The 12,933-nt window shown below is 41.3% G+C and overlaps 1 protein-coding gene across 4 annotated transcripts in view; it reads left to right on the top strand.

The window, feature by feature from the left end:
• SLC8A2 (solute carrier family 8 member A2) overlaps window positions 1-12,933 on the top strand; it is a 321,980-nt gene that overhangs the window by 281,829 nt on the left and 27,218 nt on the right. The window lies entirely within an intron of this gene.

The raw sequence follows: 12,933 nt of genomic DNA, 5'->3' as shown, positions 1-12,933 counted from the left end.
CTGAGGTTAACAACCTTTTTAAAAAATATATATTTTTGAATGTGCGACTGTGATCCTGCAGTACTAACTTATAGTAAATACCCCAACCAGTGGTATTAAAACACTGACACCTCTCATCTGTCACACCCTGTGTCTTGCAAATTCATAATTATTATTTTAGCAGTCATCCTTAAAATGCTACGAACAGATTAGCACAAGGATTTATCTGCTTTTTTCTGTACTAAACCCATAAAGAGGGAAGGAATGTTGTCTAATCCTTATTAAGGCTTAAGCATATCCCTGATGCTGCGGAAGCAGAAAACATTTCTATACAGGCAGCTTGCAATGCCATCGGAGGTTGCAGCCAGCTGAGAGTGACAAGGGGGCAGTCTTAAAATCCCGCTCTGGTGTTTTGCTTTCTGGTATCATCAGATTGCACTGGAGTTATATTTACATGTGATGTTCCATGTAGCTAATCCTACACTATGTGGCTAATCCCCCAAGATGCAGCAATAATGAATGCTGAGGCCAAAAGGTTAGAGGTGACGTGTGTCCCCAAATGTACGTCTCTCTCTGCCTTTAAAATGTATGGGATAGCTTTGCCAGAATGCAAACTGTCATTGTTTTATATTTATATATATATATATATATATATATATATATATATATATATATATATATATATATATATATATATATATATATATATATATATAATTTTTATTTTTAAACGCATTGTATTGCTCAATAGGTCCACTTCTTGACTTATTGCGGTTGATTTACTAAAGGCAAATAGACTGTGCACTTTTCAACCTCTGCAAGTGCAGTTGCTCCAGAGCTTAGTAAGGGAAAACTCTGCTGACTTCCCTCATCCAATCACATGCATGCACAAATGCATTTCCCTTGCATGTGATTGGATATTCTTTGCAGAGTGAAGCTTTACCTCATTTACTAAGCTCTGAAGCAACTACACTTGCAGAGGCGCAACTTCACTTGCAAAGTGCACAGTCTATTTTGCCTTTAGTAAATCCACTCCTTTCTATTATTGACCATTATATTTTTATTCATAGAGGTAATATTTCCCTTTAGAAATTAAATTCAACTTATTCCCAATTGTTGCAGTAGATATAAACCTAAACTGGTGATTATTTTGTTTGCTAAAGCACTGCATATTAAAAAAAATGCTGTTTTAAATTTTTTATTTTTGCATCTCAGTGCTGATAACATAGGTGTGCACACATGGTGTGCCAAGTGTGCCTGGGCACACCCTAATCACCCTGTGCGGTACCGATTCCTCCTGCTTCCTGGAGCCCCCTGTCTCCCCCCTGCAGTGATACCAGCTTCCCTCCTCTCCCTCTGGCTGCTGCTAAGGTAGTTTCACATTTGAGTACAGGTGAAGGGCCCAGTAAATATTTAATTTACCCGCCCCTTTCTTTTCTGAATGAACACAGCAAGTGATCTGTACTGATCACTCCTGTGTTCATTTTTGACTGAAGCATAGTAAACTATGCTGCTCAGCACAGAGCACTTCCCATTCTTTTAGTGTCCAGTGCAGATGAGGCTACAGAGAATACGACTGGGGAAGCTGTCCTTAGGAGTCTGTTTACACCCTTGATATTTTAACAAAGCCCCCCTAATGAGACTCCTAAAAAAATTGCAAACAAATAATAAAAAATAATATTGTAAAAAATATAAAAAAAATAAAAATTGTAAAAAATATAAAAAAAATAAAAATTGTAAAAAATATAAAAAAAATTGTAAAAAATATAAAAAAAATTGTAAAAAATATAAAAAAAACTAAATTGTAAAAAATTATAAAAAAAAAATCAAATAAAAAAACTGCTGACCCCATCCACTGCTCTGCTGATATACACACATGTGTGTTTGTGCTCTGGGGTGCACATCCTAATGCAACAGGCTGTACATACCTATGGCTGATAAAATCCTTCCGGCCTTTTTCAGCAGCTTTCTGTCTACATGCATGCTCTCCAGTATTGACTGAACATCATTGCCCCTCGCTGGTCATTGTGGGCCTTCCCTACGCAATGTGCATTCCAGAGGCAGTGGTAGAGGGGTACCAGACACTGATTTTCAATGGTTATCAAAATGCAGACAAATACATTATGTGAGCCTGTATTCAGTAGCTCACCACAGAGACAAGGACCCCCAGAAAAAGACATTCCCCCAATTTGAGAAATACAAATGTAATAGGTTCAGGAAAGATGAAAAATGAAAAAATCTTTAGGAGTCCAAAGTCTTTACTGTTCAATGAGTTACAACATGCAGGGCAAATGACAGCCAATGCAATTCGGGGGTCGCACAAGCCCACTTCATCAGGGCTGGGTGAAATAGCAGAAATTTAAAAGGACCCAAAACATATTCCTAAGAAGACTGATTTGCAGGCAGAGGACGTAAGTGCCACATCTAATGTGAATGCCAGGACTGACCGTTGTCTGCTGTTTTGGCTATTGTTACGCCACTACATATACTTACCTCACCCCCTGGGTTCTTTACATGCAGGACACTAGGGTCCTTCCAATGAGATCACCAAGAACACTGAGTATTCCAAATTCTAAAAGAGGAAGCTCTATCATGGTGCAGGAACAGTTCCTTGGGAGATCTGGGATTCTCAACATCACCCATGTGCCTGGAGAGAAGCTGGGGTTAATCTAAATATATTTAGTGACCCTTTTCCCTACAGGCATCTTACTTTAAAGTTGCTATTTATAATAGAGGAGGGGGGTCGTAATATATTAAAGCCCAACTCCAGGCACAGGTCAGGCACCAGTGCTCTCTTATGTTCCTTTCCCACAGCTACTTCTTGCCTCCACACGGAGCTGCCTCAGTGAGCTGTACAGGAGGCCAAAAGGACTGTTATTTGTTACTTTCCTCATGGACTCGAGTACAGGAGCCATTTTCATATGAGTCAGTTCCCCTTGTCCATCTCTAGATTGCATGTTCAGTGCCCATCCTTGTGCCAATAACTACCTCCTCTCTTGGCACAGGGTTTTTCAATGTTCTTTAATATTTAATAATATTTAATATTAACCTGTAATATTTTATATCCTTTGTTAAATCCGATTTTTTAAAAATTGACATAGCAGTTACAAAGCTTCGGTGATCTGGAGCCAAACAATACGGCGGGAGCTGCACTTATGGCTCCCCTCTAAATAGGAAAGTTGTCTGTGATCGGTGCCAGTTCCAGTGGTGTGCCTCTGCCCCCTCCCTTTTCTGTGTGATTCACAAAGCACAGTCCCCACATGCTAACCGTGCTGTGTTTTGTGACTGGCATAGCAGAGGCAAGAAGGGGAGGCACAACATCGGAACTGGTGTCAATCATAGATACCATTTTGATTCGGGGGGGAACTGGAAGTTTGACTCCTGCTGTACTGTCTGGCACCAGCTCACTGGGACTTTGTTACTGTCAGGTAAATTAAAAATTTATATTGGATTTAATGAATAAAAATTAAATATTAATATTAAAACATTTTTTATAAAGCCCCGTACACACGAGAGGACTTATGTCCGACAGACTTCCGAAGGAGTTCCGTCGGAGTTCTGCCGGAGTTCCGACAGAGTTCTGACGGACTTTTCGGCTGAGCGGACTTGGCCACACACAATCACACTAAACTCCGACGGATTCGAACGTGATGACGTACGACTGGATTCGAATAAGGAAGTTCATAGCCAGTAGCCAATAGCTGCCCTAGCGTCGGTTTTAGTCCGTCGGAATAGAATACACACGAGCGAATTTTTCGAAGGGACCGGGTCCGGCGGAGTTCCTTCGGGAAAATTTGAAGCATGTTCCATATTCTAAAGTCCTTCGGACTTTGGCGAGTCAAAAGTCCGTTGCAGCCCACACACGATCGAATAGTCTGACGGACTCAGTCCGTCGGACTTTGGATGTTGAAAAGTCCGCTCGTGTGTACGGGGCTTAAGTGTTAAAAAAGCTGAACCTGGAGTTGAGCTTTAAAGACATTACAAGCCTTCTTTTCTGCACCTTTTTCATCAGCATAAATGTGCATTGAGCATATGGTTTCATGGTGCCATTTGTTACCTTATACGCACAGCCTATAGTAGGGTAAATCTTCACACCCAGTTTCTGTTTGTGTTAAAACTGAAAGAGGTTGTAACCTTAAAAAAAGAAGAAAAAAAAAGGTCCTGTTCCTTTAAAGCATGTTAAAGTGCATAGTGCTTGTGCCGTGTCACTTGTCTCTTTCTATGTTGTAATATGCCTGGTTTATCCTTCCTGTTCCTGTGTCCCCCTTAGTGTGCTGACCGAGCTATGATACCATGGCCAGGTCATGTGCCTCCATCAGCCCATTGCTCTCCCTCTCTCCCTCTCTGCCTGTCAGCTCAGAAGTCGTCTGTCTAGGCCGTCTCGAACCCCCCGCTGCTATTTCGCCTTACAATAAAGTTAGAGATTCCAATTCCTGCCAGGCCCTCTGTAATAACAAGATGCAGCTAAATATCTTTTTTCAAATCACAGATGTGCAGTTGCATGACTGCCCAGCTGACGTCAGAGAGGAAATATAGCCCTTCCCACTGTAGTCGTTTCTTTTTTAGTTTTTGAGTATTAAGATGTAAGAAACGGTAATAATCAGTTTTCTTATTACTGTTTGTTTTCCACTTAAAGCGGCGGTCCACCCTAAAGTGGAGCTTCCGCTCATCGGAACCCTCCCCCCCTCCGGCGCCACAATTGGCACCTTTCAGGGGGGAGGGGGGTGCAGGTACCTGTACAGTACAGGTATCTGCACCCACTTCCGGGATAGCTCTCTGTGGAAAGGGGCGTAGATTACGCCCCTTTCGGAAAGTCCCCCGCTGCCTGCTGGGAAACACACAGATCCCAGAGGCAGCGGGGACCATCCTTATTGCGCAGCGCGACTCGCGCATGCGCAGTAGGGAACTGGGAAATGAAGCCGCAAGGCTCCACTTCCTGATTCCCATACCCAAGATGGCGGCGGCAGCACCCGAGAGACGATCAGGAGATCGGCTTCGGGTGCCGACATCGCGGGCGCGCTGGACAGGTAAGTGTCACTATTTTAAAAGTCAGCAGCTGCAGTATTTGTAGCTGCTGGCTTTTTAAAAAAAAAAAACGCAGAGTCCCGGCGGACTCCCGCTTTAAGGAGATTTATTCTCCCCTTTTTTGCCCTGGTGAAAACTGTGATTATAGAGTAAGGGAAAATCCAAAATTTTGAGTTGTCACTAGAACAAGAATAGAGGGGAAATGCTCCACTTGTTCCAGTGACAACTATCCGACAGGCTATTTTCCTCCCTTTGGAGAGATTTCCCTTTGACTTGAGTCTACTGGACAGGAAATGAATGGAAATCTTCACAATAGGACACAGATTGCAAGAAAAAAAACAACAAAAAACAGACAGTGATATCTAAAATGAAATAGGTAGTCTGGCTTTATATATATACTTTATTTATAAGGGTGTCAGTTGCTGGGCTGTTTTTGTTTTCAAAAACATTTTTTTTTTTTATTATCGGCAATGAAGAACGGTAATAGTATGGGTTATAAAGTCAGACTCAGATGCAGACAGCTTCTTCATAGCTGTCTTGAAATATCTAATTTACAGGCCTGCACTGGCCATTTGTGCTCAGACACTATGATTTCATACACACAGAGAATTACCGGTAATGTCTCCATGGATATCCATTTTTTTTCTTCAGTGTTTTTTAACCTTTTTGTTTCTGGACCAATTTTTCCATGTTTGGCATTTACAATAATTCTATAATAATATAATATAATGTAATATAATATATTTTGTAGAATGACCAGACAGAATATTTGTGATTTTGTATGCAACTGTTGTTCAAAATGAAATTTTGAGCTTTTAATTATGAAAGATGGGACTTGTCGAGAGAGCAAACAACCCAAAAAATGAACATATGCAAATATTTAAATTGGTGATGCTTTAAAAACCTTTACAACTCATCAGTTTAGAGTTACCAGAAAATGTTTTTTTGTTATTCCTCTACCTCTGCGGTGTGGGAGTACATAATATGTAGTGCAATAGGCATTTCTGTATTAACAGCCTGTGTGTGGATGTTGTGTACATGTGGGGGATTTCTAAATTCTTTTTAATTATTTTGGTTAATTTTTTTATGTCTTACTTTGTATTACCGAACTTGATTACAAGTGACCGACACATCCCTTATGTCACTGTATAGATTTTGGGTGACAGTTTCTCTTTATGCAGACATCAGGGGACAATAAATTCATGATTTATCACCTCATCCTTGATCTGTAGTTCCCCTGCCATTTGCTTCCAATATACTGACACTGTGGGGTTAATTTATTAAAACTGGAGAGTGCAAAATTTGGTGCAGCTGTGCATGGTAGCCAATCGGCTTCTAACTTCAGCTTGTTCAATTAAGCTTTGAAAATTAAACCTGGAAGCTGATTGGTTTCTATGCACAGCGGCACCAGTTTTAGTAAATCAACCCCTGTGAGCCTAGAAGTGCTCTGAGCTTATGCTGGCCATACAGCTGTAGAATTTCAGATGATTTTTTTCGATTTCAATGCTGACCAACAGATCATATACTAGTAAAATTCTGGTCAAAATATTTAGTTAGTTAACCACTTCGCGCCAGGAGGACATCCTGGGACGGCCTCGACTTTCTTGGGGTATATCTGAATGATGCCTGAGGTTACAGACATCATTCAGATATCGGCTTTTTCACCCGGCGATTCCCTGCATCATAAGAACGATCATAGCGGACTCCCCCGCGCCCCGCCGCCCTCCGGTGCTTCTACCGACTCACCGCTTCCATCGGTGAGTTGGACACAGGATCCACTGGCCCCCGCGTAATGATCCTAGAGATTTCCGGTGGAGCAGATGGTCGCCGGAATCTCTATGATCGTTCGGAGGCCGGGCGCAATGTTATGACTTCATGCCCGGCCTCTGCATTCAAATAACGGCGCCGCCTCGGCTGGGAAGCCGTGATCGTTTATTTATTTTTTATTTTTGGCTTTCCAGCCTAGAGGTGAGATATGGGATCTTATTGACCCCATATCTCACTGTAAATAGGTTCCGATCATGCCATATTTCTATTACAAGGGATGTTTACATTCCTTGTAATAGGAATAAAAGTAATCAAATTTTTTTTTTAAAGTGTCAAACTAAAAAAAATAAAAGTAAAATTAACAATAAAAATAATCAAAAAATTTAAAGGGCCCCTGTCCCCGTGAGCTCGTACGCAGAAGCGAACGCATACGTAAGTCCCGCCTACATATGAAAACAGTGTGCAAACCACACATGTGAGGTATCGCCGCAAATGTTAGAGCGAGAGCAATAATTCTAGCCTTAGACCTCCTCTGTAACGCAAAACATGTAACTAGTAAAACATTTTTAACCACTTAACAACTGGCCCATAGCCGAATGACGGCTACAGGGCGGTTGTTTAACTCTGGGAGGCCGTCATATGACGTCCTCCCAGAATTCCGCTCTCGCGCCCCCCCAGGGCGCGCACTCGAGAGCATCCGTGACCGCCGGGTCCACAGGACCTGGCGCATCACGGTAAATGGGCGCTCATCGTGGCCGTTTACCACGTGATCGCTCTGTCAAACGATGGAGTGATCACTTGTAAACAAACCGGCGTCATGTTATGACGTCGGTTCCTCCCTCCCCTTCTCTGTACCGATCGGTACAGCGGAGGGGGAAGAGATCAGTGTCAGCAGCGCTGTGGGCTGCATCTGCAGTGCCCACATCGCTGCTCACCGAAATTTAACCCCTCAATTCCCTGCCATTACTCTGCAATACCCTGCCATTACTCTGCAGTACCAGCAAATACTCTGCAATACCCCCCAATACTCTGAAGTACCAGCAAATACTCTGCAATACCCCCCAATACTCTGCAATACCCGCAAATACTCTGCAATACCCACAAATACTCTGCAACACCAGCCAATACTCTGCAAAACCCGCAAATACTCTGCAACACCCGCAAATACTCTGCAAAACCCGCAAATACTCTGCAACACCCGCAAATACTCTGCAACACCAGCCAATACTCTGCAACACCCGCAAATACTCTGCAACACTAGCCAATACTCTGCAACACCCGCAAATACTCTGCAACACCCGCAAATACTCTGCAACACTAGCCAATACTCTGCAACACCCGCAAATACTCTGCAACACCCGCCAATACTCTGCAATACCCGCAAATACTCTGCAACACCCGCAAATACTCTGCAACACCCGCAAATACTCTTCATCACTAGCCAATACTCTTCAACACTAGCCAATACTCTGCAACACCCGCCAATACTCTGCAACACCCGCCAATATTCTGCAACACCCGCCAATACTCTGCGCTACCCTCCAATACTCTGCAGTACCCGCCAATACTCTGCAGTACAATTCCAGCCAATACTCTGCAATACCCTGCCAATACTCTGCAATACCCTGCCATAAATTGCCATACCCGGAGATACCCAGCCATACTCGGAGATACCCTGCAATACTCAGCCATAGTTGGTGATACCCTGCAATACCCAGCCATAGACATCCCCCCCCTCCCGCCGCCCTCCGGTGCTTCTACCGACTCGCCAATACGATCAAAGCCAGAATCTTTTTTTATTTTATTTCAGTCTTCCCAGCTTAGAGGTGAGATGCGGGGTCTTATTGACCCCATATCTCACTGTAAAGAGGACCTGTCATGCCATATTCCTATTACAAGGGATGTTTACATTCCTTGTAATAGGAATAAAAGTGATCAAAAAATGTATTTTTGGGGGAAAAAAATGTCAAACTAAAATAAATAAAGTAAAATGAAAAAAAAATTTTTTTTTTAAAGCGCCCCTGTCCCCATGTGCTTGCATGCAGAAGCGAACGCATACGTAAGTCCCGCCCACATATGAAAACGGTGTTAAAACCACACATGTGAGGTATCGCTGCGAACGTTAGAGCGAGAGCAATAATTCTAGCCCTAGACCTCCTCTGTAACTCAAAACATATAACCAGTAAAAAAAATTTAAAGCGTCGCCTATGGGGATTTTTAAGTAGCGACGTTTGGCGCCATTTCACGAGCGTGTGCAATTTTGAAGAGTGACATGTTAGGTATCTATTTACTCAGCGTAACTTCATCTTTCACATTATGCAAAAATTGGGCTAACTTTACTGTGTTTTTTTTTTAAGCACAAAACTGTTTTTTTTTTCAAAAAAAAGCATTCGAAAAATTGCTGCGCAAATACCGTGCGAGATAAAAAGTTGCAACGACCACCATTGTATTCTCCAGGGTGTTTGCTAAAAAAACATGTATAATGTTTTTGGATTCTATGTAATTTTCTAGCAAATGAATGATGATTTTTACATGTAGGAGAGAAATGTCAGAATTGTCCTGGGTGCTCCAGAACGCCTGATGGCGCTCCCTGCATGTTGGGCCTCTGTATGTGGCCACACTGTGTAAAAGTCTCACACATGTGGTATCGCCGTACTCAGGAGTAATAGCAGAATGTGTTTTGGGGTGTAATTTGTGGTATGCATATGCTGTGTGTGAGAAATAAACTAATAATATGACAATTTTGTGAAAAAAATAAAGTAAAAAAAATCTTGATTTTGCAAAGAATTGTGGGAAAAATTGACAACTTCAAAAAACTCATCATACCTCTTACTAAATACCTTGGAATGGCTTGTGGACTCTATAACTTTCACAAAGACCAAATAATATCCACCAATTTGTACTTATTTTTACCAAAGATATGTAGTAGTATACATTTTGGCCAAAATTTATGAAGAAAAAATTACTAATCTGCTAAATTTTATAACAGAAACAAAGAAAAATTCATTTTTTTTTAAAAATGTCGGTATTTTTTCTTTTAAAGCACAAAAAATAAAAAAACGAGCGGTGATTAAATACCACCAAAAGAAAGCTCCATTTGTGTGAAAAAAAGGACAAAAATTTCATATAGGTCCAGTGTTGCATGACTGAGTAATTGTCATTCAAAATGTGAGAGCACCGAAAGCTGAAAATTGGTCTGGTTATTAAGGGTGTTTAAGTGCCCAGTGGTCAAGTGGTTAAAGCGTCGCCTATGGGGATTTTTAAATACCAAAGTTTGGCGCCATTCCATGAGCACGTGCAATTTTTGAAGCGTGACATGTTGGGTATCTATTTACTTGGCGTATCTTCATCTTTCACATTATGCAAAAAAATTGGGCTAAGTTTACTGTTTTTTGTTTTTTTTTAAAGCATGAAACAGTTTTTTTTCTGAAAAAAACGTGTTCGAAACATTGCTGCGCAAATACCGTGCGAGACAAAAAGGTGCAACAACCGCCATTGTATTCTCTAGGGTCTTTTATAAAAAAACATATATAATGTTTGGGGGTTCTATTTAATTTTCTAGCAAACATAATTTTACATGTAGGAGAGAAATGTCAGAATTGGCCTGGGCGCGAAGTGGTTAAGAACGTTCATTCAGTTTTTCGTTGTTTATTGGGGTCAAATAGAAGTTTGTTTTCAACCGGGGCAATGTAAGAATTTGAAGAAGGATGGCCAAATACATTTATCATTTCCATTATGAATTATCTCAAAGTAATACAAAAGCCAACTAGAAAACATGAAGCAAATACATTTCTAACAGCGTATGCGGTTTTTGTTCAGGAAATTACATTCATTACAAAATCTAATGGTAAAAGAAAATGAAAGTACTTTCGAACATCTTTCATCAAGTTATTGAATGTAACGAAGACCTTCGTATTAATTATCATATGAACATTAATAAAAAATTTACTATTTACTCTGTGACCGGCTTTAGAAATGTGTTCACTCAAGAAGAGTTTACCATCCTGCTCCTTCAAATTTTCTCATCACTATATTTGAAAAGGAATGTTGACTGGACCCCACTAATCATTAGAAAATTGAATGAATGTTCTTAAAATGAAAAATTCAAACAACATTCTACTAGTGTATGGCCAACATAACAGTGTGTTTGGTTTTCTGTTGGTAAATTACAATTGTACCAAAATCGAATGTTAAAAGCAAATAAAATTTTCAAGCACTTCCAAACAACATCCACCAAGTCATTGAATGTACTTTCATACATATGTTTGCATAATCGTTTGTTCAAAAACCTACTAGTGTGTGTGTGTGTGTGTGTGGCCAGCTAAAATGCACAAAGTACGGTAGATTCAAATAAAGGGAGTTCACTGATCTTCTAACATTTACCACCCTAAAATGCATCCACATTTTTTAGAAAAAATGCACTTTCTCCAACTCCCGACACCTGTTTTCTTTTACATTTCCTATATACATAACTCTTTTACATAGTATAGCAGTTCATACTTACCAGTCCAACGATTTAAAAAAAATAAAGCAATACGATGACTTCAAAAACACAAGGTTTAAACATTATTCACTCTTGGTTCAATATAACTACAGACCACAGATGCTTGTGCCACTGTGTAATTCTATACATACTTTGCTTTTTTGGTGTAAACTATGTTATGGAATCTTTACTGAAGAAACCTTTAAAGTGGTTGTAAACCCTTACAACACACTTTGACCTACAGGTAAGCCTAGATTAAGGCTTACCTGTAGGTCCAAGAAATATTAGTCGAAAGACAGGCACCGCTGTCTACGGCGCATGCGCCGTAGACAGCGGTGCGCAGGTGCACTGAGCGCGGCACCCGTCAATGGCAATATGCCGAGCGTGGCGGCTCCCGAGCGCATGCGCGGAAGTGACGTCATCGCGGCTTCGCCGAATGACAGCGGCGAAGCAGCGAGACCCACTGAGAAGATGGATGCGCCAGACTACAGGGGACAGCGGTGACATCGCTGGCTCCTGTGTTAGGTAAGTGACACATAATGGACTACTATGCGATGCATAGTAGTCCATTATGCTTTACCTTTGCAGGGAATGAAAGAGGAAGTAAACTCATCAGGGTTTACTTCCTCTTTAAATACCCACAGGAGAACAGAAAGATAACATGCTGCTTTGTTTTTATCTACCATTCCTGCCTCCCTTGCTTGCTCTCCTGGAAGGCTTGGTCTTCCTCTTGTTTGGTGTATGGGAGGATTCTTTTGACCTAGGGACACCCTACGGCTGAACTGGGTCACTGATAAGGCAGTAGACATGTGCGATTAGTTTCATACAAATCTCAAATTCGTACGAATTTCCCTAAATTCGTACGTTCGGGAAAATCCGAAATACGAAATTGCCATGCGTCCGAATTTTGTACGAAATACAAACTTTTGTTTACGAATCCCCAGGAGGAAGTCAGCACAGCACAGGGATGGTGGGAGCCCCTCATCTAATGAAAATTCGGATTTCGGATTGGAAATTCTTTAACGGAATTTCGTATTTCGGATAAAAACCAAACTTCCATCAGCATCTACTGTCATATTGAGGTATATTTTTGCCTTTAAATTAATCGTAAAGAACGTTCGTACAAGTTAACGAACCTAATGACAATTCGTATTTCGTACGAATCGAAATTGAATTTCGGACACGAAATACGAAGTATGAATTAATTCTAATACGAACGGAACGGAAGGGAACGAAACAAATTTATTGACCCAGAAGCTAAATATGGAAGCCCAGGGGAAGCTTTATTCTTCACTATTGCCTAAATGAATAAATGTATACTACTAGATCACACCTCAGCTTATGCTTGCTTACCAGGATTTGAATTAGATTTCCCTGGGCCCCATCGGGTCAACAGAGGGGCCCAGGAGGGTGGAGCCAGTGGATAAAGATGGATAAAGATGGATAAAGTCAGTGCTGCTGTTCAACCACACCATGGGGGGGCTCCGTCAGGAAGGCTGTACGGGGCCCCTTGATTTTAAACAATGATCCTGCGGCTGAATATGTGGGGTCTAATTTAGGTGAATGCTTTGAATCATCAGTTTGACATAACTCTCAATTTATGCGGAGGAGGAGCAGTATGGAGTGTTGTAATGGGAAAGGAGCTCAGCAGCCGGGCATAGCATACTGGGTGGAGGGGG

Source organism: Lithobates pipiens, unplaced genomic scaffold (genome assembly GCF_037356315.1).
Source record: "Lithobates pipiens isolate NorthernLeopardFrog02 unplaced genomic scaffold, aLitPip1_a1.2 Scaffold_1, whole genome shotgun sequence".
NCBI classification, from domain to species: domain Eukaryota; kingdom Metazoa; phylum Chordata; class Amphibia; order Anura; family Ranidae; genus Lithobates; species Lithobates pipiens.
The sequence above is the reverse complement of the archived record's forward strand: the minus strand, read 5'-3'. Positions and strand labels throughout refer to the sequence as shown.